General features: G+C 53.7%; 1 long non-coding RNA gene across 1 annotated transcript in view; it reads right to left on the bottom strand.

Annotated features, from left to right (window-relative positions):
* Positions 1 to 295: 295 nt before the first annotated feature.
* LOC109314702 overlaps positions 296 to 6000 on the bottom strand; it is a 31570-nt gene continuing 25865 nt past the window's right edge. Inside the window, exon 3 of the long non-coding RNA XR_002102342.1 lies at positions 296 to 1849. This is a non-coding gene — a long non-coding RNA (uncharacterized LOC109314702). The remainder of the gene's footprint in view (positions 1850 to 6000) is intronic.

The following is a 6000-nucleotide window of genomic DNA, read 5'->3' as shown; positions in this document are numbered from 1 at the left end:
CAGGGGCCGTGGCTGCAACCAGCCACACAAGGGCCCCCCCCGTTGTATTTCCATTCTGGCTTAGCCACCTCTATGTTCAGGGCCTTTACGCCTCTAACCACAGGATTCAGGATGTTACAAGTCTCTGAAGCCAGGATCTCCCTTCCACTTGGGCCTCCTCTCCCCCTTCCCCAGCTCCCCGTGAGACCCAAGGAAACGGGGGAGCCTCCCACCTCCGCCGTAGCAAGTGTCTCAGGATATGAACAGGGCAGCAGCTCCCGCAGGCACCAGTCCCCAGTGCATCAGCACGGGAGTCCCTGCCCTGAAGGGCTTACAATTTAATCAAAGGCACCGATGGACAAAACTGGAAGGAAGGACGCCGGGGGAGGCTTGAGAGGTAGAGGAAACACAGCTGCTCCCCCCTGGTTTGTCTCTTCTTCGGAGCTGCAAGTCCCGTGGGGTGCTTGACGGTCATGGCTACCTGCATCCAAAGACCCCTGCGTTAAGCTGGACGTGGTAGAGGCATCCAAACGGCCATCGCTCTACAGTAAACCCCTGCTCTGGAAAGACCTGCCAGGCCTCCGGACCGGGGGCCCAAACAGCTTTGATGTTACCTGGTGGAAAACAACGACCCTCTCTGGAAAGAGTTTAGACCACACCTGGGGATTGCTCCAAAGCCCTGGGCAGGAAAGCGAAGCCTTTCTGTCGACTTCACAGAGCTTTGGATCAGGCGCCCGGTCCCACCGCCTCCCCACCGCCCTTTACTGGTGTTCAGGAAAAAAAAGAAAGAGAACAAAACTCCCAACGTTATTTGCTGGCTGCCTCTGATGTGGGAACAAGCAGGAACACGGCTGTTTGGAAGGGGCGGCATGGGCACGGCGGAAGGCAGCGGGAAACCTTCCCCGCCCGCTCTTGGATCGGCTCCTAAAGAGGGGTTTTGTTTGGTTAGAAACGGCTTTTAATAACCGCCCAAACCTGCGGTTGATCTGTATCTTTGTGACAAATTTCTCTGCGCTCGCTCGCTCCTTCCCCTCCGCCCCCTCCAACAAGCGTCTGCTCTTGCTCCGACGAATGCTCCTTTCTGCAGCAGGCACTGATTGCTGGGAAAAAAAAGAAATCCTAAGCCCCTTTCTAGGGCTCCCGGGCCTGAGGGGTTACCAGCTGAAGCAGTTAAACATATGCCCCCCTTCAAAGCCTCTCCCTCCTTCATGCTATCTCTGGTGGATCTTGAGCTAGATATAGTTGTGCTGTCCCTGGGACGAGGCTGCTATTTCCTCTGCTCCGGGGCTTTGCACGGACATTTGGGAGACACTGGGGTCTGTTTCCTCCTCCTCGAATCTCTCTGTGTCAGGCAGCTCTGGCTAATCTCATCCTAAGGAGGGCGTGATGGCTGTCAGGGGAAAGCGTCCCCCAAGGAGAAGCGTTCAGGCACTTGCTGCAGTCCATCCCTCAAACATCCCGCGAAGCTACACACAGGGCGCCTCTGCACTGTGCTTTTACCATCGGTGCCACACTCAGCGTGGCTCGGGGCTACTCCCGTGGCTCCCGTTGCTGAAGCTACTCGGGTTTCCCCGCCACTTGGTGTCGGGGTGTCTGCAGCCCCTCCGGCAGTTCAGAGACCAGGCCTTCCCGCAGCCCCTTGCTCTTTCCCATGGCTGGTGCATCTGGCATAGGTTGGAGCTGCTCCCCCATCGCCTCCATGAGCTGTGCTAGGGGAGGATGCCGGGGCCACGTGAGCCGGGCTGCACAATGCCCCTCCGAGGCACTGGCCGCCGGCTGGCTCCGTGCGCCAGGTTGCTGAAATCTCCTTCTTGCACTTTGCTTCCTGCAATTATCTCTGCAGCCGATCGGCTTGGTCCCGCTCCAGGTTCTGGAAACAAATGGGGAATAACTCACGGGGTTGTTTCTTTTAACAGGTCGGGGCCTCCCCCTGCATTGGAAGCCCCCAGCGTAGACAGAGGAGTGGGGGGGGGTATGTGTATGTGCGCACACACACCCTGCAGCCAGCAATAAGAGCACTGGGAGCCAAAAGAGGAGTGACAACCACATCCCCCCTGCGATGATTAGCATCTCAGCTAAGAGACTGCTTTTAACGTGGCGGCAGGACACGAAGCCTCTCCTGGAATGTCTGAAGGGGCACAAAATCCCTCCAAATCAACACGTCTTGTTGCATGTGTGTGCGCGGGGGGCGGTGGTTAACGAGCCAGGTTTCGATTCAGGCTGCAAGGCAGGGAAGGAGTCCAAGACAAAGATGCAGATGCTTTCCCCGACACTTCGAAATGGTTTCAGCGCCGCACGTTCGGTTGAGAGGCCAGGCTTTGTCTGTTGGTCACTCCAGCTCAGCTGAATTCAGATTCGTCTTCCCACCCCTCTTAAATTTCTTTTGTTTGTTTGCACTACAGATCCCCCCCACCCCCGACTTCAGGAACTTGACTGTAATCCTGCTGGGTAGGACTAGGGTCTGAGCAGGGAACACTATTCTCCATGCCGCCTTAAGGCTTCTTGAATCCGCCCTCCCGGCTTCCTTCCTGAGCCAGGCGATGGGACAATGACTAATTTTGGTGAACCCCACGCCGTGTCCCCTATGAATCACAAGCCACGGAGATTAGCTCGCCTACCAGGCACTTCTATGCCCGTTTGCAAAGGAAACATGCTTTGCTTGCAAGACTCCGAAATGAGGCTCAAGCTCCCTTCCCCTCCTCATACGTATTAGGCAAGGCAAATGCTATTTACTGTCCCAGCTAGAGTTTTTTTAAGTAATCCTTTCACTTCTGCATCTCGCCCTACATGGGAAAGGATGAGATTTGCGAGGAAGGAATCTGAGCTCTTGCAGCAAGCTGGATTTGTAGCCTTCCCCTGCTCCTCTTCAGGCCTCCCTTTTTAAACTGCTGCAGAGCACGGTCCCGGGGCTGCGAGAACGGCTTTGGTTCGGATTCAGCGTGCACCGAAGCTCAGATCTGCCCCTGTCCGGCGCCCTGGTTTTAAACGCTCCACATGCTTAATATTCAAAAACAATCATTCTTCCCTCTGTCACTAAGACTTTCTATTAGTACCTTGGGCAGGATTTTTGAAATCTCCTTTCATTTCCTCCTTCGTGTGGCTTCTGTTTATTTTTGCACTGTTTCATCAGCTTGGAGAGGCATAACTACTGGAAACCCTATTTCACTGCAGTTTAAAAGCCAGTTTCTCGACCACTGCAGTAGATCTCACGCGCCCACGCTACAAGGAACTGCAAATGCTGCGGGAAATCTTAACTACGTATTTTTAATGCTTCCCAATGGGGGGGGGGTTATATAAAAAAACCAAACAAACCTGGGGAAACATTTCTGTTGGTCTTTGGTTTTGTAAAACTGTATTTCAAGCAAGACACCTGAAATATGAGGCTCACGCGGACCATGAACACATCTCGACGAAACTCGCTCTCTGCTGGCTTGTCCCTGGATTTCGTGGTGAAACCACTGCCTGCTTATCACTGCCCTTAGCTGGGCACGGTATTAGCTGGGGGTTTGTACCTCTGCTGCAATGCTTGCATGGGGCGGTCTGGCGTTTTGTATCCCCGCCACCTTCCAGAGTTTAAATCCATTTGTGACCCAGAGACACGACTGGAATTCACTGCACAACAACCCCACCGCCCTTCGGAGGGGCAGAGGTCAGGACTTTTATTGTTGCGTTTGGCATCCTCAGTGATTTGTGTGCACGGCATTTCACATCGCATCCATGCTACCTGCAGGTAAATTAGCGCCACTGCAGAAGATGGAAGTTTGCGTGGCTATTTTTCTGTCAAATTTGCATTGCAAAAGCACAGCAAACAGAGAAGCAAAATCATTTTTGCTTGCATTCAAACAGACCCTTTTCAAAGATCTTGCTGTGCTCTAATATATGTCCAGGCAAGAAAACACCATGAAAAAGAGAGAGACAGGGAGAGAAGAAAAATACCGAAGGAGGGTAATTGGCAGGCCGCTTCGTGTTTAAAAAGAACTGTAAACTGCATTCAAAGTGGGGTGAACTGGGATGAAAAATGGAAGCGGCCGAGCAGATACTGTTCATGAAAAAAACACTTGGGTAAGGGACCTGGGCACCATTCAGCCCAGATGTTCATTTGTCACTGGAGCGGGAGAGAGCTGGGAAAGCCTTTATATTAATCTTTACAACTAGAAAGGAGCTTGTAATACACACCATATGGGGAGAAAAGTCCTTTGAAACCCTACTGGAGCCGGGCGTTTGGAAGCTGGCTGCAGCTAGGAGATTTGCAGCTGAGTCGAGGGCTCTGTCACTCCGCCTGAACTGCATCTCCCTCGCTTGGGTCCCATCCCTCCCATCGCAGCTTTGGCCTTGGAGAAAAGAAAAACAACAGTCCAGCAAATAAGCAAAAAAAAAAAAAAAAAGCAAAGAAAGAAAAGAAACACTTGCCCTTCTCATGTTGCGCAGGCACTGGGGTGGTTTCTCCTTTCATGGGATGAACGAGCTGAGCCGTGGGGCTCAGCTCAGCTTCTCCCCGTCAAGTCCCACAGGGAGCTCTCCAGCCTATATTGCTGTTGCTTTCTACACCAGAACTCCTCTCTTCACCACAAACATAACCTCGGCCCATTGGTGATTTCTCAGCTTTCCCAGGTGTTGGCTGGGGCAGAAGCAGGGGTGTATTAATCATGATCTATTTGCATGAATTAATGGAGCCAGGTGGGAAGGCACTGGGCAGGATCACTGCAGCATGGCTGCGTCCTCGATGGATGCCCGAGCCCCGGTGAAAGTGGCCAACCGTGGCTGGGCAGATGGGCATGCCCAAGATACCGCTGCCCACGTGCTGGAAGCCAGCCAGCATGGCCCGGTAACTGGGAGCTGACCCCCTGCACGCAGCGGGCGCAGCCGTGCCAGGTTCTGGGGCCACAGCTCCCTCCTCCTGCTGCCAGCACTCGGGGAGCCACAGGCGACTCAGCTGGGCTTGGGCTTAAGGAGCTTTTGACCCTTGAATCCTGCTGGTTGAAAGCCAGTGCACACGTGCATGCACACACATATACACACGCACAAACACAAGCACTTGCAAGCAAATACACACACACACACAGAGCGTGGCAGGACTCAGCCATCTCCTGGCTGCAGACAACTCTGGTTCGGAGCCTCATCCTCCCAACTCGGTCCCTTTCTAGCGCCTTACGAGTGGAATTTGCTTTCTCTAATTCACTCCTGGAACCATCCAAAGTTAAGGCTTCCTCCCTCCCTCCTTCTTTCACCGGGGGGGGGGGGGAAAGAATTAAAACAAAATCCTCCAGCACATTTTTGCAAGAAGCCTGTTGCTATGGGTGCCCAGAGATCCCTGCACGTCTGCTTGATAAGGTACCAGTCAAAACAAGTTTTCTGCTCCCTTCAGCCCTGCAGGGGCTACGGCAGGCAGCCTGCTTTCTGCTATCCCAGCCGGAGCAGAGCGGAGGGAAGGCAGGCAGGCAGGAGGACCAGGCAGGGGCCGGATGCACACGAGCCCAAAAACCAAAGCTGCACAGAAACACTCTGGATGGGGGTTTTAAGTGAGCTGAATTTGGGGAGGGCAGGGAGCAAGGGTTTAAAAAGCACCTCCCTTCCTAACACCCTGAGAGCAACTCGGATAGACCCCAGGCACCTGCGATGCTTTCCACTACATGATAACTGCAGCGAGACCTATCCCAGGGAGCACCTGTGCCAAGCACCCTCTTGGCCTATGCACCAGGGATGGCTGTGGCTCTGGGCGAGAGTCTCCACCGCTTGAGAGAATGGAGGGCTACGTTGCAGCCCTGGTGGTCCAGGAATTATGCAAGAGGCAAGGATTTCTTAGGGAAGTATCTTGCATTGGACCAACTCCAATTCTGTGCTAGCTATGGAGCTGGTCCAATAAAAGGTATCACCCCAAGAAAGGCCCCCGACAAAAGAAAGGCAGGGTAGGGTGGCTGTTCTGGGTCATGGGCAGCATTTGTGTGTGGTACATGGCAGATCAGGGAGGGACTAGGGAGTAAATCTGCAGCTCATGTGGGGAGAAGAAAGCAGAGCAGCTGC

The sequence above is a fragment of the Crocodylus porosus genome, unplaced genomic scaffold, assembly GCF_001723895.1.
Source record: "Crocodylus porosus isolate Cpor-Errol unplaced genomic scaffold, CroPor_comp1, whole genome shotgun sequence".
NCBI classification, from domain to species: Eukaryota; Metazoa; Chordata; order Crocodylia; family Crocodylidae; genus Crocodylus; species Crocodylus porosus.
The sequence above is the reverse complement of the archived record's forward strand: the minus strand, read 5'-3'. Positions and strand labels throughout refer to the sequence as shown.